Below are 26635 nucleotides of genomic sequence, written 5' to 3' on the forward strand. Positions count from 1 at the left end.
AGGTTTTGCCTTGTCAACATGGATATGACTAAAAAAATGTTGTGTCATTTTCTCAGTCATTTTCATTCATGACCTGGCTTGGGAAAGGCTCCTTTGTCAGTTCCAAGGCACAAGACATAAAAATAACAAATAGAATGGGCCTTTCATTCTTTTTAGCTTTAAATAAATTTATTTTAACTAGATACAGTAGATCATCTGAATTGCTAACACAAGGAGTAGAAGTAAAGTTATGGCTGATCTCAAGGTAACATGACTTTGGTCAGGTCACACCTCACTCAGAGAAATCACGGCAATAACTAAATATTCCAGACTAAACAAAAAGATGTAACTCAGCTGATGTTTCTTTCTTTTTTGTTTTTTTTTTTAAGATTTATTTATTTATTTGACAGAGAGAAATTACAAGTACACTGAGAGGAGGCAGGCAGAGAGAGAGGAGGAAGCAGGCTCCCTGCTGAGCAGAGAGCCCGATGCGGGACTCGATCCCAGGACCCTGAGATCATGACCTGAGCCGAAGGCAGCGGCTTAACCCACTGAGCCACCCAGGCGCCCTCAGCCGATGTTTCTTTATTTGCATCCCACCGCCTTCCCACCTCTGTGGTGGATGCTTTTTCTGTTTCCGGTCTAAATAGAATATTCAGTCATTTGAAGTTGAAAATTCAAATTTGACAGCTTTTTCCTTAGATATGCTGAATCATCACTCAAATCAGCCCATTTCCCTCCATTTCCTTTGCTATGGAGGAGACCATGGATAAGACCACCATTGATTCTCTTCCCTGATTTCTGTCCCCAGTCAACTCCCCACACTGCTGCCAGATGATTTTTTTTTAATATTTTATTTAATTTATTGGACAGAGAGAGAGAGATCACAAGTAGGCAGAGAGGCAGGCAGAGAGAGAGAGAGAGAGGGAAGAGGCTCCCTGCTGAGCAGAGAGCCTGATATGGGACTCGATCCCAGGACCCTGAGATCATGACCTGAGCCGAAAGCAGCGGCTTAATCTACTGAGCCATCCAGGTGCCCCCTGCTAACTCTTCTGTGGCGTGTACTGCCCTTAGGATAAAGTCCAAGTTATTAACACTACTTCCTTCCTACTTCCCCTTCTACACAACAGCCTCACGGAACTTCTTCCAGTTACCCTCAAAGAACATGTTGCCTTGCTCTGCAGGCCTCTGAAATTTCAGTTCCCTCTGCCTGGAAAACCTTCCCGCATTTTGTCCCAGCTTCCTTCATGGAACAAGTTCTTCCTATTCTTCAAATCCTGCCTCAGATGTCACTTCTTCTGGAGGCTGGTTTTGGTGGGGGCCAAAGAAGAAGTATGTTGGACACAGACCTCACTGTAGGAGTGTTCAACAATAATGAGTTTTCCTCCATGGTTTGTAAGCTCCAGTGAGCCTCGCACTTGCCTGAGCCACACTATTCAACAGGCTTGGGTGCATCCTGGACATCTATTTGTTAAGCTCCCTTAAAGCTTTGAGAACCAGTGATTCAGCTCAAAATTAATTAGGATAGAAGAGAAATAGAGAAATAATTTCCAGGTATAAAAGATGTTTATCTTTGATGATAATTTATAACTTGGTAGATTTAATCTGCCACTGAGAGAGAAGATGACTATTGTATAAATCAGTTATCCCTTTGAAACATCCATGCTATTGCTATACACATAATAAATACTAAAAGAATACAAATTTTATTGAGTAAATTCTAAATAAATACTAAAAGAATAAAAATTTTATTGAGTACTTACTATGAAACTAGTCCTACGGTATAAAAATTGTATGTATTTGCAAGAGGTGGCTGGTACTTAAACCCAGATATTCTGATATCAAAACCTGCATTGTTTAAGTATTCTGTTGTCTGATTTAAATAACACAAGTGCAGGATTTTCTGACATCACAAATAAACAAATAGACAAGTAACTGGAATAAAGCACTTGACCATACAGATTGAAGCAATTCTCATTGATAAGTTTCCAAGAGTAATGATATATAGATATAAAAAATGAGGACAAAGGCTGTTTCAGGGCTGAATGTTCACTGTATATAGAAGAGATTTTCAAGTTGTAAAGCCATCTATATGTCTTATTCCCATAAAATAAGACTGAAAATTAACACATAAAATGAAAAGAAAGAAAATGATTAATCCTCAAAAAGATAAAGTAAAGCTTTAGAGTCAGTTCAGCAACAGCCCTAAGAACCAAAACTGGAAAGGAAAAATAAAAAATAGCAGCAGATACAGAATAGACTAATAGTGCTTAGGCAACCACAAGGGGTCATTTTAAGATGGCCTGTATGAGGAATAGAACTCTGTCTGAAAATTCTAAGACTCCAAGATGTTTGGCCAGTGTAGCTATAACTAGGGAATTAAATGTCCATCCTACATTCCCCTTTCTGTCATTTTGGCCTGTAAGTTTATTAATGGGCTCCTACTCCTACTTTCTTAAGCCAGTTCCACTTCCACTCTTGCCCTGTAAACTTCCGCACCGGAGTTCACAAAGTCTTCCTCCTAGTCCATCTGAAGCATTTAAGGGGCAAGAGCAGCATGTGAGACACAATTAACAGCGTGATTAAACATAAAAAGAGAAAAAAGGATGCATATTCTGGTTCTTTTCTTTAAGACTCTTAGGAAAGCCATATAACCAAAAAGAGGAACAAACCAACAACAATCAATAGAATAAAAGAGGACTAATTTTTCAGTGGACGGTACTAGATTCTTTCAGATCCCGAATGCTTATATCCATAAATATAAGGATGTAATTCATTAATGGTAATCAGTGGTACCAGGCATTCTTTTAATATTAACATTTCCATATTTAATGCCATGTCACTCCGAAATGCACATCAGGTAGGTTTCACGTTGCCGAAGAGCTCTCATGAAAATTCTCTCGTTTTTCAAAATTCACATTAATGTTAGTACTTGAAAACCCTACCCCGCTGCATAGATAGCTTTTGTAGTAAAGACTTCCATAAAAGGGTGGTGAAAGTGTAAGCTATAAGTTGCTACAACACTTTGACAAATCAGTTTGATATGTATGCAGATAGCCTTCTGAACCAGTAATTCCACTTCTCAAAATCTAGCCCACAGAAATAATCACACACACATACACACACACACACACACACACACAAAACACATGGTTTTAGTATAAAGATATTCCTTATTTGTAACAGTGAAAAACTGAAAATAAACAAAGTGTTAATCAATTGGGAAATTCCACATGATGGACTATTGCCAAGCCTTACAATAAGTTTTGTGAGGAATCCTCAAGAACACAGATCAATCATGATGTTGCAACGTTAACGTAAGTAGAATATATTTTACGACAAAAATGGTCAAAACACATATATTCTGAAAGGATCAGAAGGAAATACAGCAACATATTAAAAGTCCTGGTACTCAAATAGTGGGATTATTAGTTAAGTTCTTCTCATTTTTCTTAGTTTTCTAATTTTACCCAGTAAATGTATATCACTTTTACAACCAGTAAGATAAGATAAGGGGGCAAACTCATTTTTAAGGACATTGCTAGATGGTGACTAACCCTTTCCTTATGGTGTACAGGTTTTGTTATCTTTTGCATTTTTGCCTGTCTTATTTCTCGTGCCAGTGGACTCTACCAAAGTTGTTGGGAATGATGCCTCCATCCCCTCTTATGGTTATAAACATACTTAGGAAATTAGCAGTACTTGGCAAGGATCTCAATCCATGTCAAGTAAAAGAGAACACATTCTCACAAGCTGTAGTTTCTGTCTAGGTGCATAGAATTTGTTTAGCATCATGAGAGTCAATAAAAGGCAACTGTGGCAGACCATCAAAGAAAGGTATGTTCAGTCAACGTATTTCTGGGCTCCACTTCCACCTTGCATCTTTCTTAAGGCCTCTATCACAATCTGCCTCTCAGTGGAGTTTAACCACCAGGATGAAGTAATGTAGACAATGAAACCTCTCAAAAACCTAGAACAGTAACATGTAAGGTCCTATAAGTGGGAGTTATAAATGCTTTCGCTTATATTCAAGACTCTAAGTTTTATAGAAAGTTATGTCTTACTCCTCCCTTAAAATGCATCTATTTGTAGCTACTAAAGGGAAGATGATTGGACTTGTAATTCTTACAAACAAAACTATTTCTTCTAAGAATAAAGAAGACTCTTTCTTAAGGGATCTCTGAAAAAAAGGCTCCAGGGAAATAAAAAGGATGAGAAAGACTCTGGAATTAAGCAAGTAGTCAAAGAATCAATTAAGTAAAAAGTATCTGATAACAAGTAGGACCTGTACTTCCCAATGCCTACAGTGTGTGTAAACATACTAGGAATATCTTTTCTCTTTTTAGCAAGTGTATAAAGCATTTAAAACATTAGCAAAATGTAGCCAAAGCTCCAGATTTTTGGGGTGGGGGGGGTAATCTAATATGTGACTAATTTATAGGGCAGATCTAGTGTTTGTGGGGATATTCTGGTCTGGACACACTGAGCAGACCTAGCAAGCATAGACAATAAGCTCTTCTTTTGGAAACTGAAACCATTAAGTATAAACTCTTGGAAAAGCCTGTGAGAGTCAAGCAAGGAGGCAGCATGGTAACTTTTTCTCCACTAAGTGTCTGTTCCTGGTCCAGATTTTAACTTGAGTCAGCAAGTAGATATGTATGTGCAAAAATTAAAATGGAATGAACCCATGCATGATGATATCCCACACCCCCTCCACTCCTGAAATCTTCTTTTGAAAGGAGGGAGATCAATGGGAGCACAATGATAGGAATAAAGATTATGTCCAAGACAAATACTGAGTGTGGTTGGCCCGAGATAGAACTCATGGTTGCCTGGAGAATAAAGTCAGGTACGGCTCTTAAAGACCAGAATAATTGTGCCAGTGCAATCTCTTAAAACAGTTCCCTAATTAGCTCTGGAAACAATACTGGCGCAGCCTGGGGATGGATAGGGCTGTGGAAGAATCACAAGAAAATCGGATCATTCACCATAATACAGCTATCAAGTTATAATTCCTTAAGTTCAACGCAGAGAGGCATGTTTATATGAGGAAAGAGTTTACAAGGAGAAAGCAGTTTTATGAGACCGAGCTCTAAATAAGACCAGATTGCAGTGTAACTGACTGGGCCGCAGTTAGGGTAGGGGTGAAGGGTCTGGCCTCTGCTCTATTTTTAACTAGCCATAAGACATGAGCTCTTGGACCTTAAGAGGATTATTCTATATGGACCATGAAGCTCTTTCTAAACCAAACTTTGATTCAGAAAAATTCAAAAAGCCCATCTTTTAAGATGTCTTAAATTGATCTTCATTATGAAATGAGACTATAAAATAACACAAATAGAATTTTTTTTGTAAGTTAGAACAATGATTTGGGGTTGAGTTTTGCGTTTCTACATGAGGGACTAGAACTGAGTCAGTGGTTAATTTTATTAACAGAATGTGTAAAATGAAGATTTTTTATTTTGTTGGAGAGAAGTTTTGAGTAATCTAAAGTTGCTGCCACTATTTTGGTGCATAAGATCTGAGATGTTAAGTAAGATTTAAAAAGTGTGTGGCTTTACTTCTTGACACTCAAACTAACTTGGGGAGTGTAGCGTGGTGGTGGGAATGAAGGTTGGCTCTCTTTCATACAGGTATCCCTTGCTTTCAGAATGTTCAGGTTATACCACTTTGCTTTTATGAAAGACCTACATTGGTACCTGTTTTTGCTAACCAAAAGAAATATGAAGAGAATTTTCATTTTTACAAGGAAAAAAAAAGTGAAAACAACGTTCGGCTTTTGTTTTGCAGAGTGCCTTTCTAGAGGCAGCCTGCGTTCTCAGCAGTGACTGTGGCCCCACTAAGCTCTGTCGCCAGGAGCTACACTCAGCATCTCAGCATCAATCCACCCCAGCTTTGAACAGTGTCTATACGTATCTGTGCTTTATCTTGATTTATTTTGTCCATCCATTAGCCGGATGGGTCCTAAGGAAGCAGAAAAGCCTTTGAGAGGTTGTTTTTGGATCTGGGAATGCTCAAAAATTTTTCATATAAATTAATGGTGATTGCTTCTTCCCTTGATGCCATTCAGACTTATAAAAGGTTCTCTCTACTTTCAGATAACAGGGGAAACCTGTAATTATTTATTAGTGTGGCTATTAAGATTATGTGACCTAGAGCACTTAATTGTAATGACTAATAATCAAAATAAACTGTTTTTTCCCTCACTGCTTTAATCTGAATTATTCTGAATTGCCCTAAAATACAGTAATTAGGAAATTTTGATACAACAAGGATAGATAATTAAATAAAATTAGAAATGTATTTTTTTTTCAAAGTAGACTTGATACTTATTCAACATCACCTAGAGGGACACAAATGAAGTCTGGTGTTATGTTATTTGGAAGAGTTTTAAGAGGTCACTGTGAGGAGTGGATGAAGGGCATGGAAAATTCTGGGTCCAGGATCTGGTACCTGAGATGTGCTCAAGGAAGGTTAGCCTACTTATCATTCTCACTCAAGAAGAGGACACTGGGCCGGTTCCAGAGTTAAGAGCTATTACGCCAATAACCAACCTCAGTGCCTCCCTCATACCCATTTCACATTCAGATTCTGGAGCCTGCATGTTTGATCTCAAGGAATATATGTTACTGGACTGGGCTGTGTGGAGAAGACAGATTGTTTTCCTTGTGAGTTGAAATAGCGTGTACAACTCAAGTTAAATTTACAAGTGTATTCCCTTTGTTGAAACTACGTGTATAATTTTTAGGCTAATAAAGTTACTTGATGGGGGTGAGGGAGATGTTCTGAAGCAGTTAGGACACCAGAAGCCATATGTGATGGCTAGTTTTAGATGCCAACTTGGTTAAGCAATACTGATCAGTTATCAATCAAACACAAACCTAGGTGTTGCTATGAGGGTATTTTGTTGATGTGTCTTAACATCTACAATCAGTTGGTTTCAAGTGACAGAGATTACCTTGATCATGTGGGTGGGCCTCATCCAATCAGGTGAAGGCCCAAGAGCAAAATAGGGTTCTCTGAGAGAGAAGAAATTCTGCCTCAGCGTAAGACCACAGCACCAGCTCTTGCCCAAAAGTCTCTGGTCTGCCAGCCTGCCCTTCAGATTTTAGACTTGTCAGTCCCCACAACTGCATAAGTCAATTTATTCAAATGAATTCTCTCTCTCTCTCAATATCCTATTGGCTCTGATTCTTTGGAGAATCCTGACTATTAATATACCGTGCTTTTCCATTTATGTAAATAACTCTTTGCAAATTTAAAAACATATCCCACACATTATTACATGTTGTATGTGGGTGTGTGTGTACACACATATATATACACATATATATATATGGAGGGAGACAGAGGAAGGTCTTATATTAAATATACACAAATAGGTATATGTGGGAAAATAGCACTGGAAATAAGAAATTCAGTGGACAACAATTTTAAACATTAAATATCATATAAAAAGGAAGACAATCTTTGGATTAACAATGTCAGTGTGCCACAAACTGAGGACTTGCTCAATTCCATTTTGTGCCCCCAACCAAGAATATTCACATTTTAAAATTATATTAGGTATGATGTCTTAATGAAACCTCATGCTTGAACTGAAATATCAGCTTAAAAGATATTTTCAAAAATGAAGATTAACTACATCTGAGGGAATACTAGGATAAAAGGTATTTGGACATACTTGTGAACTTTCAATTATATTCCACTAATATCAACTCTAGGCATCTCTCAAGACCTGGCTCAATTCCTATAATAGTTTTTCTCTGTTTCTGAATTATTAAAGCATTCACTCTCTAAATCACTCACTGAGTATCACAGAATGCTTTACATATGATTAATTGTTATTTTAAGTATTTTGTGTCTTGTGTCCCATGTAGGCTATAAATTCCTAGAGATCAACAATTTTTATATTTATTTATTTCCCTGTAGGGACAGGTTTAATGTCTTACCTATGATATTCTTATTTTAGGTACTCAAGAATCGATTAGCAGTAGCTAATAATGAAGAAAGAAGGTATCATTCCAATAAAGAATTAAGGAGAGTTTTAAAGTTATAAATAGAATCCTTACCACTTAATACTGATTTTTTCCCCACCAAAAATACTAGCCAAAATTTAATTCTTACTTTATTATTTATTCACACTGTAAATCTATGTTGGAGCTAATGAAATAAGTCACTATACAATAAAAAGCTCAATCTAATTTCTTAATATGTGAAGTATCCTATACACACAATTAAAATCTCAGTTGAACTAAATAATATCACTACAATAATATATCATTAACTTACTTGGCTGTGCTCTTGTAGCAATACTGGGGATATAAATTGCCAGTTTGACTATAACAAACAGGACTTACACTTAAAATTTCAATAAATAAAGAAATTGACATAGTTCAGAGTCATTATGAGTTTTTATTTGATATGCTGTTCTCACATCAATAGTTAATACATAGTTAATACAGGTAAATATAGGATTAAATACAAACTTTGTTACTTCCAGGAAGGCTTGCTGAGATACTATGATAAATGTTTCTGTTTTTCAAAAAGAAATCAGGACTAAGGTATATTAACAAGGCACAAAAATGCAGTTGAATTTATAGAAGTTGCAATATTACATGTTTGCTCTGTACAGCTCATTTTCTTGTTTAAGCGAAGGACTCATCTACCTCAGAATAATCTCATTACATTCAAGGAACAGATTCACCAGTATCTCTTCTTGCCTTTGAATTCTATTGCAGTATCTATTTGTATTTCAGTTTTGACCTTTGGAAATTTTAAAATCAGTATTTCCTACAAAATTTAATATCAATATCTTTCATATGACAAAGACATCTAATTATGTTGAAACTTTAAACTTTCACGGGTCAGCAAAAAATCAGTTTAATACCTCTCTATCATCTTATAATTCCCATTGATGACGTAAATGGCTCTGAATGTCTGGCTACTAGCACAGGACAATATACAGATGTGCTCACAGGGCAAGGGAATGTTTCCCATTACTCTGTCCATACCCTTCAAATCTTATTCCCTCTTAAGACAATGGCAGTGCTATGGTCTGTGGTTTCATATCTGGGTGCTTCAGGCACTCCCAGAGATCAGATCCATGACCTTGGCCTCCTTATCACCAGCTCTAATGAACTGAGGTAACCAGATGCAGACATGAATGAGTTCCTTTGGCTCCCTGTGGTCCTGACTTGCTTTGAAATGTGACACCTGCTTCACATCACTGTCAGGGCTGCAGAATTTGTCCATTTGGGGTTTGTTTTGCATTTCTTTTAAAAGTGAATGTTTTCTGAAATGAACATATAGACATTTATGGAAGGATTATTTTCTGCTAGCCAAGGACAGCATACAAATTGTTTTTACCTGTAATGATTAGGAAAAATAGTGATCAGAGGAACCAAAAATAGAAGGAATTAAAAGATCAGGATTTCTTTTCAAAAAACATCACAGACTAAGTAACAAGTTACTGTTACAATAAAAACTTTAAAATAATAGCATAGCTGGGAAGGGAAAAAAGATGGGATTTAGAAAATTTTTCATGTAAGCTTTTGGTAATAACCTCTGTTAAGAGTCATTCCTAAAATATCTTGGGGATATACAATGAATGCCTGTAATAAAATTCTAATTCATATTTTATAATACTCTTCTTAAGTGTTTTGTACTGCTGTAAGATAACTAGCTCTTACAATTAGTGAGGTTCAGTTTAAAGATCAGTGAATTCTTGAAAATTAAATTGATCACTTTAAATCACATAATTTACAAAGTCTCTTCCAGTTCTAAAATTCTGACATTCCCTATACATTCTTACATCTCAAGAAGAAGATGAACAAAATTAGGATTTATATAATGGTAATGTAATTAAAGTAGATTTTCTCAATACCTGGCTATTCCCTCTGGATTGGGCTACCAACAGTTAGAGGGTATACAATCTTGTTTCCTCCAATCTCAGTGCATTTGGTTCAAGTTCTGAGCTGCCATGCCTTCCCCTATATGGCACATGACCTTGGCCTGGCCAATCGGCATCACCAATCCATGTGTTCCCTAGCCCACAGTATTTGCTTCACGGGCATTTGACCCAGACTGGTTTAATAAAACACATGCCAAAAGAAGACACAAATGGCTAACAGACACATGAAAAGGTGTTCAAGGTCATGCATCATCAGGGAAATGCAAATAAAAACTGCAATGAAATTTCACCTGACACCTGTCAGAGTGGCTAAAATCAAAACCACAAGAAACAAATGTTGGTGAGAATGTGGAAAAAAAGGAACTCTCATAAACTGTTGGTGGGAATGTAAACTGGTATAGTCACTATGGGAGACAGTATGGAGGCTCCTCAAAAAATTAAAAATAGAAATAGCATATGATTCTATGATTCCACTACTTGGTATTTACCTAAAGAAAATGAAAACACTAATCCAAAAAGATACATGCATCTCTATGTTTATTGCAGCATTATTTACAGTAGCCAAACTACAGAAGTATCCCAATCATCTATTGATAGATGAATAGATAAAGAAGGTGTGATATATATGTATACACACACACACACGAATATCACTCAGCCATAAAAAAGGATGCAATCTTGCCATTTGCAACAACATGGATGAATCTAGAGAGTATAATGCTAAGTGACATAAGTCAGTCAGAGAGAGACAAATACCATATGATTTCATTCATATGTGGAATTTAAGAAACAAAACAAATGAACAAAAAAAAAAAAAAAAAAAAGGAGACAAATGAGAAAACAGAGTCAAATACAGAGAATAACCAGAAGGGTCATGAGAGTCGGGGATGGATGAAACAGGAGAAGGGCGATTAAGAGTACACCTAATTGTGATAAGTACTGAGTAATGTGTAGAACTGTTGAATCATTATATTGTACACCTGAAACTAATATCACACTGTCTGTTAATTACACTAGAATTAAAAAAAAAAAAAGGCACAACAAAGGACCTCTGTGTGTGTGTGTATGTCCTTTTTTTTTAGTTTTTGGAAAAACTAAGTTTCACTCAGTTTAAATAAGGATAATTTAGGCATGGTGATTCTGTCAACCAATATGTTGAGAAAGAATCTACTTCAAGTGAAGTCAACCCAGAGAAAGCACAGTAGAGCCAAGAGATGGGAAAAAAGAAAGGCAGACCCTAATCTAATAACATAATTTGAATCCTTCTGTCTACCTATGCCTGAGGCAAGTATCTCTTGGACTTTCCAGCTAAGTGAGCTAGCACATTCTCTTTTTTATTTAAGCCAGCTATATTACCAATTTTATTTATTTACAACTTGCAACCAAAGGACACCTAGGAAAAGGTACTTAAGAAGACTGATTCTCATTATCTTCGATATTATTGCAGTGGCTGCAACACGCCACCTTTTCAGGATAGGTACCCTCTCTCCTGAACGTGGTCCCTTCAGCATTGCTTTATTCTTTCTTAAGGCAATACTCTGGTCAGTAAAAAATGAGATACACAAATACACACTCCTCATTAAACACAAACCTCCAGCCTTACCTGGGCACTTTGAAAAGAAAGCAATCTGTCACTTACTCAAAATTATAACATGTTTAAATTGACAACTCTTAAAATGTTACACAGCAAAATGATTGTCAATGCTTTGAAAAGCTTACACAATATCTATGTATCAGAAAGGTCCTCTTTTGTCACTCTTTAAAAACTATCATCAACCAACAAAGAAGGTTCAGTACTGAATTCTGATAAGACTTAATTTCCCTACAGTACTTTTTAAAAATAACTTTGTGTCAGATTTATGACTGCCATATCTCTCAGTCTCTGTTTTTCCTTATTTTTACTTTTTGGTTCATTTTAGAAATTTAAAATTTTTTGTACTTTCTAAATGCCTGGGATTTGGCTCAGTGGAGATAACCACTTCTGAAACAACTCCATAGCTAAAAGTGGGTATAAACATATGTGTAGCATTTCAGTGTTCATTTATCACTTGCGGATGTGTCCCGAAAGCTATAAATAGGAAGCACGAGCACAGCAACGTGCAGTGACATTCATATGCATACGAATTCGTGTGTGTATCTACTATGATTTTTTTTCAAACTTCATAATAATACTTCTTTGTGAAAATTTCATTAGCTACCATAAATCAGGGTCTGAGACTGTCACTTACTTAATAGAACTTTTAAATAATTTTAACATTCCAGCAATGTCAAGAATATTCATTTACTCATTTCCTCTCACTCTTGGCTCTCCAAATGTCAAGCAGACAGCTCCGAATGTGGCACTCTGGGGCCAGGAGATTAGAAGTACACATGGCATTCTCAGTACCATGCACAAAAAATGAGATCATGCATTTGAAGGGCTGGGCACAGGGCCTGACACAGTAGGAGCTGAAATCAAGGCCAATTCTCTCATCCCCCTCTCTTGCCTTTTCCTCCTTTGCACTGACGCGCATACGTATGCACATGTTCAGCCTCCCCCTTTCTCCTTAGAGGAGAGACACATTTTAGAAGAATCATTCTTAACTGTATCTCACCTAACTCTCCTTTAAAAACATAATTATTTGGTAATGCCCCTTTAATACCCTAAAATGAAGTTCACAAATAAAATAATTTGTCTAAACACATAATTCCCCCCAAAATCTGGAATATAAAGGAAATATAAAAGGAAGTAATTCATAATAAAAACGTATTTCAATAGGTAAATGTTTGGGCATGATACGCTTGATGAGAAGATATAATTAATTTGTTGGATGGTGTCACCTAAACACAGAATCCCCGTGACGGTAACTGCTGCAAATGTATAATTCAGGCGTAGTTTACTGGCAACTCAAATACCGCAAGCTGTGCTGCCATCCATGGCATAATTTTTTTTTTTTTAATGATAACCAAAGTTACAAATGACTTACATAGTAGTTGCATTCCTGCGAAATTCAGTAAGTATTAAAATCGCACAAAGTTACCTTATGTTTATTCGCAAATTGGAGGTAGGCTGACTTCAGATGAGTATAAATAGGTTTTTTGCAATCATAAACGTCCAGCAAGATTTCAAAGTACAACTGCCCCCTGCGTTGCAAGACATTTAGCATTTCTGACCTCTGCACAAATACTGTGACAACTTGAAAACAGCTTCAACCATTTATCACCTCCTGAAGGGGGTGATTCTATCTGCAATGAGACTTTCAGAGTGACACATTTTATTTCAAACCACATCTTTCACATCAATAAAATATTTGCAATATATGATGAAGTGTTCCATATTCTTCCCCAAATTCCTCTGGCATTGCTGCCCTCTGCAATGAAGACATCACCAGTGTTTCTATCCGTCTCTAAATATGTACGGATAGTCCCTGGGTTTTGAATTTGCTGAAATGGCCTTGAAATAGAGACATTAATTACATGCTTAGTTGGAGACAATGTAATAAGATTCCTTTGCCAGAGTAATTGGAACCCTGCAGTTATACTCTCCCAGTTATTATACAGCAGCAACATGTTTTAAGGCACCTAAAACACTAAAGGCAGGTTGAATTGTAACAGCATCACAAAGTCAATTGAAAAAATTCTAAATTAAGACCAAAAAAAAGCCATGACCTGTCATTGAAATGTTCTGATTCATGAGCTTGCTATTACCAGATTACAGACATCTTAAGAGCCATATTCACTTAAACATTTATTTCATCCAAGAGCTGATTTACTTGTAAAACACCTAGAAAACCACTGATTCCAAAATACTGGTACAAGAGAATATCTCTAATGTTTGTTTTATAGTACTGCGAAAGAACAACATGGCAAGATCTTCCTTTACTCCAATCAAAGTAGAAACAAGAGCAAAAAGAAGCTTGAGTTTTAAAATGAGGTTTTGCCCAAGTTTTGTGAGCAGTAACTTCGAGAAATAAATGGATGTGGTAAAGCAAAAAGACTGTAAGATGAGACATTTAAAAAAGAACAAAAGAAACAAATAGTTACAGATTTTTAGAATATAATACACTAGCTTTCTCTAGAGTCACAAATGTATTCAACCACTTGACTTACCACCATGAATAAGAAATGAAGGTCAAAACAAGGTTTCATATTCATGGTATCCAAAGAAGTTTATTCTCTGGGAGTCTCAATTTAGACAGTATATTGTATTAGTTTCCTTTCCATGAAAATATAGGAGCCTTCTTTTGCTGTGCACCAGCATTTGGAAACTAATGGTTTCCTAATAGTTGGATTTAGAAAAACTACCCAGCAATCAAGCACAGGCAGGAGACATTGGCTATGACATTCTGAACTAGAGATAAGGTGCACATTTCTGGAAGTCAACATTTTAAATCTTTTCCCATACGCATGTGTGTTTGAGAAGAGGAAAAGGCAGGGGGAGGGGCAGATAGAAGGGAGTCAGGACATCTTAAAATATAAATCAAGGGAATTTTTCCTTTCTGATTTCTGGACACTAGTTTAGCTGATGTTGAGCTCTGTCATCATTCTGTGTGTGCGTGTGTGTGTGTGTGTATCTGCACATCTGTGTAGAAGTGCATGCAGGCACACATGCACACACACACATAGACACAAACATAAACATGTACATTAATATGTACTCTGGCCTCCTTTTTATCTCTTTCATATGCAAAGCAGCTATCTTGAACATTTGGATAAACCACTCCCTTTGCCCAACAAGTGCTTCCCTTAACCTGTTCTGTGGGTGGCTCTTTCTTTGCCTTCAGATTTCACCTCAAAAGTCACCTCTTCAGACAAGCCTTTCCTGATTCTCTATGGAAGATGCTCTTCTCATCCACCAGCAGGTTCCAAGACCAGACTCTTTTCATTTCCTTTAGAGCATTTAAAAAGCTTAAATGATCTTATTTGCTGACTGTTTACTGATGATCTCCCTCCACTAGAAGGCAAGCTTTTGGAGGGCAAGGTCCTTGTCTGCCTTGCTTACCGTTCTTACTTCCAGACCCAGAACAATTTCTGGCGCATAGAAGATATGCACATAGGAAAAAAAAAATCTGTATTGAATAAGCAAATATGGAATATAATTCTTTGGACTTAAAAATTCTGTTCTTTATCTACATATTTAATATTTTGTGCTTTATTCTTCTAATTTCCTTAACTTTCAAAACTACTTTAGTATTCCCAAATAGCTTTTAACCCCCACAGAAAGAAACAATTATACAAGTTCTTTTTCTGTATTTCAAATTACGCTAAATTACATTAGCCACTACTACCTTTACTGCTTTCCAGTTTATGAGATACTGGCTGTGGCTTCCCTGGGCTTCACTAACACTTTTTTTTTTTCTTTTTTAACATGTACACAGTGTATTTGTTTTTACTTGAAAAATATACCTGACTGACCCTTTCATTTATACAGAGGAACTCTTACTATTTTGGGAGGGTTTTCTGTGATTACTCTCAATCTATGGAGAGTAAAGGATCTAGATTTTAAGGAAAAATAAAGAAAAACTTGTTAGTATAAATTTTTAAGCACTAAAGATACTGCTTTAAGAAATTGTTAATATTTAAATCAACATTTTAATGAGTTCTGTAGAGACAAGTTGTGTCAACCATTTATCTTGACAAGTTGAGTCTAGTTTGAGTCTATTTGGCCACCGCAGGATCCCCTCATCTCAATACTATTCTTCTATTCTTTTGAACTGGGACCCATCCAAGTTCATTATAAAACGGCTCTTTGTGAAACTTAAGTACATGCTGCTCACCAGTCTTATCCAGTGGGTCTTTTCCACCTAGCCCCCCCCCCCCAAATAAAATCAAACCAAATGGTATCTGCCACACTAAATGTATGAGAAATACCCTTCAAATTCTCACTGAGTTGTCTTTGGTGATTTTTATTTATTGGGTACAACCTGTAAAACTTACAAGTTCACTTTTTCATGTATCTTTCTCTGGTTTTCAAAATAGAGAATTCTGCCAGAGTTAATTAAATTATTGGCCAAATCAATTGAGATAACAATGTCTGCAGAAAAAAAGAAAACAAAAGTTGAAGAATTGTACAAATGTAAGGTTCTATTTTTAGAGAGGGAAAACAAAGTCAGGATTGTGTCCTATGATCTGGATTTATTTCATGACTTTGCCACTCACTAGTCATGTGACCAAATGCAAGTCTATTAATTTTGTTGTATATCAATTTCCTCTTTTTTTTTAATTTCTAAAGATGTATTTATTTATTTTTAGAAAGTGGGGGAAGGGGCAAAGGGGGAGAGGGAGAATCTCAAGCAGACTCTCCACTGAGTGCCAAGTCTGACACGGGGCTCAATCCCATGACCCTGAAATCATGGCCTTAGTGGAAACCAAGAGTCAGACACGTAACCAACTGAGCCACCCAGATACCCCTCCATATCCTCATTTTAAAAGTGGGAACAGTAGGGGCACCTGGGTGGCTCAGTGGGTTAATGCCTTTGCCTTCAGCTCAGGTCATGATCTCAGGGTCTTGGGATCGAGCGCCACATCCAGCTCTCTGCTCAGCAGGGAGCCTGTTTCCCCCTTTCTCTCTGCCTGCCTCTCTGCCTACTTGTGATCTCTGTCTGTCAAATTAAAAAAAAGGGGGGGGGGAGTAATATTTACCCCACAAAATAGATGAAAGCCACCATATCTAACATGTAAGATGTAAAGAATGAATTATTTCTTTATTTCTTCCGATATTGTCTTTATATCCCATTTAAATTAAGCAATAGTCTCTACAGTAAGGTTTTTGTATGCATCAAGAAAATTGTGCATCCTAAAATTCTACACATAGGATTAGACTGGAACATTGGTCTGGAGGTGGAAAAACTGGGTTTCAGTTCTAGTTCAGCTGAGGGTGCAGGGGTCCATCATTTAGTCTCTGGGCTTCATTTCCCCTCATACGTTAAACAGAGCGTGGGAAAGATTGGTGGCTTCCAGTCTTTACTATACATCATTATCATCTTGAAAACTGAAAACAGATGATGCTTGGGCTCTACCTTAGAGCTCTGTTCTGGGGTGGAGCTGAGCATTGGAATTTAAAAAAAATTTCCTTAAGTGGTTATTGCATGAACCCAGGATCAAGAACTTTTGATTCTTCATTATTTTATAACTATTTTGGAACCAACAAAGAGGAAAGGACAACATTTTAAAGGACAGATCATGTTTTCCCTAAGTATATAAACTATGAGTTCACATGAAGTAATTTCCCATCTCAAAACTTAAGAAGCTTCTGACAAAAAAAGTAAAATTTAATGTTATATAAAAAGGCACAGGGCCTACAAAGTGAATAGGTTTATGTGACGCTTATATGATGGGAAAAATCTAATATTAGAGCCACAGTATGAAACTATAAGGTCAATTATAAAGTTTTGTTATCTAGAATTATTTGAAAATTTTTATCATAAAATACATGTTCAAATAATAAAAGAATTTTTTTATTGGTGTTAGAAGTTCCATGATTTAATCAATAAGACTAAAAACTACTCAGGACCTTTTCATGCAAAAGGATGCCTTAGCCATGTGGAGGAAGGATGAGGAAACTTTTTATTAAGAAGTTATCATGCGGGGCACCTGGGTGGCTCAGTAGGTTAAAGCCTCTGCCTTCAGCTCAGGTCATGATCTCTGGGGTCCTGGGATTGAGCCCCGCATCGGGCTCTCTGCTCAGTGGGGAACCTGCTCCCCCCCCCAACCCCCACTCTCTCTCTGCCTGCCTCTCTGCCTACTTGTGATTTCTGTCTGTCAAATAAATAAATAAAATCTTAAAAAAAAAAAGAAGAAGCTATTATGCATCGGGAATTACACTAAGAACTACTATATTTGTAAGTCATCCTCACACAACTCTGTGAAATAGGTGTTACTCCCTCCTTCTTACAGTATCCAAAGTCTTGGTCTCAGACATGTGAAGTAATCTTTCCATGGGGCTCTCCAGGGAAAGTGGCAGAACCAGGATTTGAATGTGGACACTTTTGATTTTAAACTCACATTTATGCCCAGAAATCACAGCTTGCAAAATTCCTGTGTATTTTTTCTAACTGTCCTTCCATTCTGACTTTTCATTCATTCATTCCTTCATTCACTTGACTGCTAGTGAACCCATCCACTAAATATTTAAGTGACATATCAGGCTGGAGATTCAAAGATACCTGAGAAAAGCAACAACTGGAATGTAAGTTGCCAAAGGCACAGGCATTGAGGCAACCAAGAAATAATCTGGGGGACAGAGAAAAAAAAAAAAAAAGCGATGGTCCTCGGAAAGCTAGAAAAGCAGCACACACATAGTGAATGGGAACAGACAGACAAAATCATGTTAGAGCGACAGAATGGCCCCAGGCTGATAAGGCCGGATTAACTGGTGAATGGGCAGGAAGAATGTGTCAATCAGCAGGAGCTGGTTAAGTTTGGAAATGGAGGAATGTCATGGTCTCAGAAGTGAACATGGGCGGATCTGGATGAGTACCAAGTGAAAGAATGTGCCTCAGCAGGCTGACTCAAGTGGCCTGTATGCTGACAGGTCTGGATTGACTGAAGATGGATCCTCAAGCTCTTTCCTGACTTGAGTCCATGTTCTCCACACAACCTCCTGGTTATTGCGGCTTCCTACACAGGCTGGCTATAGTAATAGAATAATTTTGTTTTAATATCATTGGTTGGTCCTCACTGGAGGCTAATTAAATCAGTTACTTGGGGGTGGGTGCTGGATATTTGTACTTTATTAAAGCTCCTCAAGTAGTTCACATACACAACACAGGGTGAGAGCTGCTGGTCTTTGGCAGAAGGTGGCAAACGTTTTCTGTAATAAGTCAGACAGTACAAATTTTAAGCTTTGCAGGCCATACGGTCTCTGTCGCAACTACAAAGCTCTGCTATCATAGCATGAAAGCAGTCACAGATAATACTTAAGTGGACGTGTGGTTGTGTTCCAATAAGACATTTATGGACATGAATAGCTGAATTTCATGCAGTTTTCATATATCACAAAATTTTATTCTTCTTTGGATGACCTACCAACTTTAAAAGTATAAAAACAATTCTTCGCTACTGGCTATACAAAAACCAGTGGGGGGCTGGATTTGGCACCCGCCAGAGGTGCCAGATCCTAGCGCATGGAGATGCCACAAATGCACATAACTCTTGACATGTTTCATTGCAAATGGACTTGGATTCTCATTTTTTTACCCTAATCCCAGAATCCTGTCACTTAGAGGAGCCAGGATTCTGGAGTAAAGTCAACTTTAGGACTTCAAATAAATCAAGTCTTTCTAAATCTATGAGGTTGAGATCTAGACTCTGGGCAATGGTGAAGTCGTTAATATAAATGCCTACTTTTGGGGCACCGACAAAAGGAAAGCTGGCTTTCTTCACATGAGACTGCTTCCCTTATTACCACATGCAATGAACCCTGTGTATATTAAACATTTACTAGGCCTAATTAACATGTTTCATAACAAACCATTATTTAAGGTCTCTAAGCTCTCTAAGCCACACTTGCCACTTGTGGCTCATATGATTTGAGATGAGCTGTAAGTATCAAATACACACTGGATTTTGAAGCTTTAATATAAAAAGTAAAATCTCACTTATAATTTTTATATATAATAATAATGATCATATCAAATAATGTGATTTGGGTGCCATTTTGATATAATATCGATACTCTAGTATTTAACAAATATTATTTAAAACACATTTTGGGTATATTAGTTTAAATAAAATGTATTATTAAAATTAGTATCACCTGTTTCTTTTTATCCCTATTTTTTGTGGATAGTAGAAAACTTAAAATTACCTGTGCGGCTTGCATTATACTTCCAGTGGGTGGTGCTACTCTGCATGGCAGGGGCTGAACTGCTCTAAACCCAGAGTTTTGGGCAGAACATGTAATGTGGGGAGCTCTAAGTAGTTTTTCGCTGAGGGAAAGACCGTTACTCTGATAAAGGCACAGAGCAGCCATCTTGTGTGCACATAGGAGGAAAGACTCTGCCAGACCACTGCTTCTTTACTAACTCCCTAGCCTGTCATGTTTCTGAGTCACTATCTCAGCTCTCTGGCGTCTGGAGCCTTTGCTGCTGTGATCTTTAACCCAGAGCAAAGGAGCACCCAGTGCAGGGAGACTCCAAGGGGGCACGTGTCCCTCCAAATCCCTGGGAGAGAAAACTGCCTACATAAGTTGTAAAATACTGCTGTCCTATTTTTCTTCTTCAACAGAGAACAAAGAGGAGAACAGAAAAATTTTATAAGATAGAAAGGTAAAGCAGCACAAGTCTAAGGCACTTTAGTATTGGTCAATGACCTTTGTCATCTTTACTGGCTGTTGCGTGGCTCTACCTGTCTGACCTTTGGGCATCGTAACTAACTCTTGCTTGGTTTTGCATATTTTGGCACTTCGAGATATATATCGATATTGATATCGATACACACACACACACACACACACACACACACACACTCTCTCTCTCTCTCTCTCTCTCTCTTTTCCTTTGACTATTTGATAATTTGGCCTTGATCTAGTGTGGTTCATTCAAAATCCATAGCCATCCCTTTCTCTCTCACTGTGGTGCTTCACCACAGCAGCTGGAACAGTAAATCCCCAAGCTCTCAGTCTCTCTTACAGGCAAGTGTTCCCATGGGACTCATTTCTGGGAAAAGAGACATGGGCAGAAATCTCTGGGAAAAAGGACCTTTTCTGATAAAAAGGCGAAACCTTGCCAGGAGCTTCTGGGCCCCTTTGCCTCTTGACTGGAATGCAGGTGTGAGGTTGGAGGTGGAGCAGCTGTCTTGAGACCATGACAGGGACAAACAGAGCAAGGACAAACCGAGGAGGAAAGGGCAGACAGAGCCCCAGTTCTTAATGACATTGCCTGAGGCTTGACTCCCTTCAGATTCCTTGTTGTGTGAGAAAAATAAATCCTAAACTTGTTAAGTCACTATTAATCTGTTTTCTATAACCTGTAGTGAGTATGATCTTAACCAATGCGGTAACGATTATGCAAAACAGTATCATAAAGAAAGTCTTTTTTTTTTTCCTCCCTTCCTGGAAATCTCTCAGTGACTGTGCCTCTCCTACACTCACCTTCTAGTTGCCTCACCCCTTGCTCTCTCCCTTCGCTCCTCCCTATCAGGTCTTGCCTCCTGAGATTTGGAATTCCCAGGGAAGGTTACATAAAGGAGAAGCACAGCCCCTGAACAGCAATGGTGGCTTAGAACTAGTCAATAATCAATGCAGCCCCAGTGCCCTTGGCCTTGGCCCTCCGCCTAAAATCTTGGTCATGTTCTCTCCAAGCAAAGAGGAATCCACCAGAGCACACTGCCGAATGTGTACCCAGAGCCTTGGACACACAGGCCTGAGATCAGAGGGAGGGTGAAATTGCCACCAAAGTTACAGAGGCAAGAGAGATGGTGGGGGCAGCTCCCCGTGTTGGCGTGTTCATCTCACTTCCCCATTTGGTGTGCTCTCTGCCACAAAAGGACGTATTTCAGTTCTTTACCAGGGGCACAGGTTTTCATGTTCAGTGGTAAACCCACATAAGCCTTGCCATCCCAACGAAGTCACCAGGCCCTCCTTAGAAAAGCATTCCTCCCCACAGATAAGAAAAAGAAGCCTCCGATCCAAAAACAGCCAAGTCAACAAAGGAAAATTGAAAAGACGCCCAGACAACAGCACAGAGACGTATTAACTCAGAAAAAGAAAATGTCTTTTTCCCCTTAAGCTGTTTATTCAGAACTTTTTAATGTAACTAGGTGACACTGGGTAATGTTGATACAGCTACAGTTCTTCCTTTTCTTTCAACACAGTGATAGCTCCTTCTTTCTTCCTATATTTCTCCATCTGGCAATACATACCTAGGATATTTTGGGTGACATCAGCCTCTCTTGTTTCCTATATAAAACCATGTGAGATCAGATGTAGAGAGAGGAGACAAAGGCACATCCTAGAGCTAGGTAGGTAACTTTACCTGAATATTTGCTTGAGTGTATTTCACATATTTTAACTTAGTTATTTCATTTCAAAGTCTAAATTGTTCTTCCAGCATGTTATTTCACAGCATACCACTGTTATAATACCATTACTCATGGAGTATACACATAAACACAGGATTTCAAAATGCATTTTTTTGTTGTAAAGCCCTGCAAATGATACTTGGGAATACATCGATTTCCTTTTTAGAGGGTCTGAGTTACTTGTCACATTTTACAGGCAAGCTTTAAAAACTCAGCTTACAGATCCCCCATAACCTATCTCTACACCTCCAACTTTAGGAATTAATTGTATTTTGTCCCTGCTCCATAGCGGCTTTGTGCTCATCCTTGGGATGCTTCCCTCCTTTATCTCTGCAGATTGTGAAGCCAACCCTTTTCCAACATTACCCAAGATTTTACCTCAGTTTCCCACTAGAGTCCACACTTCTGTTCTGCTAAAGAACCTGTGTCTTCAATGACCTGTCCCTTCTGTGATGGCTTCTTTCCCTCAATCCTCACTCCATTAAGGATCCTGGGCTGCTTACTCTGTTTGTATTACTTCATTCATTGTTATAAACATTTGATTAGCAACAGGTGCAGTTCAAGCCTCTGCAGGGGATGCAGTCAGTAAGGCAGGTGTCTGCCAGTCTGGACAGACAGAAAATAGATCAACTGGTAAATTAATAAATAAGAAAACTCAAGTTAGTTATGATTAAAGAAACTGAAGATCTCTGAGGCCCCTGGGTGGCTCAGTCAATTAAATGTCTGCCTTTGGCTCAGGTCATGATTCTAGGGTCTTGGGATCCAACCCCACATTGGGCTCCCTGCTTGGCGGAGAGTCTGCTTCTCCCTCTCTTTCTGACTCTCCTCCCCACTTGTTTGTTTTCTTTCTCTCTCTCTCAAAAAAAAAAAGAAAGAGAAAAAAAAAAAAACCCAGAAATTGGAGATCTCTGTAGAACAGATAAATGTCAAGAATCTCTTCATCACTGACCCTAAAACCTGCATCCTGTCTCCTAATATTATTAATTTGTAAAAACAACAATCACAAAACCCTGCAGGAGTGAATTTTAAATGGAAAGTGGTAGCTGCTTTGTTATAGTGTGTTTGTGTCTCTGGAAAATAGGGTAGACATTTACTTGTGCCCTAACTACTAAAATACTCTTGCTCGCCAGAAAGTATGAAATGATTTGCATTGTCTGAGATCAGGGTAGCAGGTGTGGAGAAAATGCTCTGAGCAGAACTGCTCTAGGCACCAAGTCTCCCTTTTTCCATCAGGTTGCATCTCAAGCTCTTGTGGGAGAGAGAGAGAGAGAGTGAGAGAGAGAGAGAGAGAGAGAGAGAGAGAGAGAGAGAGTGTGTGTGTGTGTGTGTGTGTGTGTGTGTGTCTGTGTGTCTGTGTCTGATGAATCTGAGCAGGCAGCCCCAGAAAACTTCAAATACATTTTTTTTAAAGATTTTATTTATTTTTTGACAGAGATCACAAGTAGGCAGAGAGGCAGGCGGAGAGAGAGAAAGGAGGAAGCAGGCTCCCCGCTGAGTAGAGAGCCTGATATGGGGCTCAATCCCAGGACCCTGGAATCATGACCTGAGCCGAAGGCAGAGGCTTTAACCCACTGAGCCACTCAGGTACCCCTCAAATACATTTGTATCCAGTTTTTTTTTTTCCTGAAAAAATAAATGGTTAACAGATCATTTTTAAAATAGGTAACAAATATAAATGACATGTCAATAAGAAAATGGTTTGCAGAGAAAAGAATAAATGATATAGAGTTAAAGTTAAGTCAATGTCACTGTGTTGGCAGAAATTAAAATGTTTTTAATTGCTTTGTTAGAAAGGAGTTACATGTCAATTTTATCTGAATAGCTCTAAAATTCTACACTTCAATCTTGTGGAAACTCAGAGTCTCCAACAAGATGTTAAAAGACTCCCTTTGTGTTTAACTGCATATGTTGCTTATCACACACTTTGCAAACAGCTCCCAATATTTCCAGTCTTAAATGAGAGCAGACTCTGTCAACTCCTGGGTCAGTGCAAAAGCCAAGCCTAAAGCAGGCTTGTGTACTTTTGTAACCTTTTTCAAACAGAGAGGTAGGTGTTTTGGTTATAAAGTCAGTCTTACCTTCAAGGTACTTCCAGGCTAGGGTACAGAGAGAATTCTGTTTTTGCAACTCAATATATTTAAAGTGTGGATAATAATACGAAGATGAAAGCAAGACTAACCTCAGGGAATCCAAATGAGGTTAGTCTATTGGGCAAATGACAATGAAATGAAATAAAGATGGCAGGCTCATGAGATCATCAACTGTGAATGATTTTTCCTTCAAAAACCATACACTTACTCATATGCAATTATAAATATATGGGAATATAACCCTACGTGGAAATTTAACTTGAGTAAAGAATGGTATTTTATTAGTTTCATGGGGCTTCTGTAATAAATTTGCACTAACTTTTGGGCTTAAACAAAAGCAATGCAGTGTTTCACAGTCTGAAGTTCAGAAATCTGCAATCAATGCACCAGCAGGGCTACGCTCACACTGAAGGTTCTAGGAAAGGATTCTTCCTTGCTGCTTCCTAGCTTCTGGAAGGTCCTGGCAATTCATGGCTTTCCCTGGTTTATTGCTGCAGCATTCCTATCTGTCTCTGTCTTCACATTCTTTTCTGTGTGTCCTCTCCTTTTCTTACAAGGACACCAGTCATTGGATCTCGAGCCCAATATAATCTAGTATGACCCCATGCTAAAAACTAGTTCTATTTGCAGAGGCCCTATTTCCCAATAAGATCACATTCTAAGGTTCTGGACAGATGTGAATTTTTTTGGCGGGGGGACATCAAACCCACTACAGGTGTCATCAGATCTAGGTTTAGATACAAACAGAAAAACTAGAAAAATAAGAAAACAATAGCAGGAACATTGGCCTCAGATTTAGGAAACTGTGGCTGATTCTTTTTACTCTACCTCTACTGCTGTTACCTTAGGCCTGATCCTCAGCATCTTTTACCAACGACCATCACAATTCACTCTCAATGAAGATCCTTGCCTTAGCCAGTCTCCCTCTGTTCAAATTCTGCCTCTGCTACCTCTTAGCTTTGAGATCCTGGGTAAGGAATTTAGCCCAGCAGTGCCTTGGTTTCCTCATCTGTGAAATGGGAATGACTACACTTTCCTCACAGGCTTTCTATGATAATTAAATCACTGAATCTGTGTAAATCACTTACATAGCGTATACGTACATACATACATACATACATAACAGTGTATAGTTTTCATAATTATTAGTCTCCCTTTTGTATTCATCCTGCCTGTCATGGGCAGGGTCATATTAATAAAACTAAAATCTGATATCATTCTCTTCTAGATATTCGCAAATGATACACCCTACATGGGGTTAATACCCAAAATATATAAGGAACTTGAACAACTCAACACCAAAAAGCACACAATTCTATTGAAAAATCAGCAGAGGACCTAAATAGACATTTTTCCAAAGAACACATACAGATGGCCAACAGACATATGAAAAGATGCTCAACATCACTCACCATTAAATCAAGACCACAATGAGATACCACCTCATGTATAAAAAAGACAAGAAATAATAAGTGCTGGTGAGAATATAGAGAAAAGGAAACCACTGTGCACTCTTGGTGGGAATGTAAGTTGGTGCAGCTGCTATGGAAGAGTATAGAGGCTCCTCAAAAAAATGAAAATAGAAATCCCATATGATCCAGTAATTCCACTGGGTATTTATCCTCCAAAAATAAAAACACTAACTTGAAAAGACTTAAGTCTCCCTATGTTTATCATTGCATTATTTACAATCACCAAGATAGGGAAGCAATCCAAGTGTCAACTCCTAGATGAGTGGATAAAGAAGATGTGGTATACACACATACACACACACGTGTGCATGCGTGCACATCTCGGGTATTACTAAGTCATAACAAGGAATGAAATCTTGCCATCAGCAACAACATGGATGGACCTAGAGGGTATACCACTAGTAAGTGAACTAAGTCAGACAGAGAAAGATAAATACCATATGATTTCACTCATACACCTGTGGAATATAAAAAATAAGACAAAATAAACAAGTAAAAAATCAAACAGACTTAAAAACAGAACAAACTGGTGGTTGCTAGAGAGTAGGGGGTGGGGCGATGGGCAAAATAGGTGAAGGGGATTAAGAGATACAAACTTTCAGTTATAAAAATAAGTCGCAGAGAGAAATACAGCATAGGGAATATAGTCAATACTATTGTAACAACACTGTATGATGACAGATGGTGACTACACTTACTATATGAGCACTGAGTAACACACAGAATTATGCAATCAATTATATACCTGAAACTAATGTAACATGGCATGCTGATTATATTTCAATAATAAACAAAATCTGATGTCATTCTCTTCTTTAAAATCTTCCATGTCAGCCAGCTGATTACCAAAGTAAATTCTCAGTAGGTAAGATGCCCTTAATATTTGATTGTATCTCGCCCATCTCTCCTACCCCTCACCCAAGAGGGCTTCTCATGACTCCTTGCTTTTGCACACATGGTCCCTGTGTCTGGAATCCCCCTGAGTCCTTGTTCACCTGGAGAATACTGACACAGATCAGCTCAGTGCTCAGCTGGCAGCTTCCTGAGAAGGCCTCCTTTTTTTTTTTTTTTTTAAAGATTTTATTTATTTATTTGACAGAGAGAAATCACAAGTAGATGGAGAGGCAGGCAGAGAGAGAGAGAGAGGGAAGCAGGCTCCCTGCTGAGCAGAGAGCCCGATG

At 38.1% G+C, this 26635-nt stretch overlaps 1 protein-coding gene across 3 annotated transcripts in view; it reads right to left on the reverse strand.

Moving 5' to 3' along the window:
• Window positions 1-26635, reverse strand: part of KCNQ5 (potassium voltage-gated channel subfamily Q member 5) — a 553330-nt gene that overhangs the window by 363454 nt on the left and 163241 nt on the right. The window lies entirely within an intron of this gene.

This window comes from Mustela putorius, unplaced genomic scaffold, assembly GCF_011764305.1.
Source record: "Mustela putorius furo isolate JIRA1106 unplaced genomic scaffold, ASM1176430v1.1 tig00000135_pilon_pilon_pilon, whole genome shotgun sequence".
Lineage (NCBI taxonomy): Eukaryota > Metazoa > Chordata > Mammalia > Carnivora > Mustelidae > Mustela > Mustela putorius.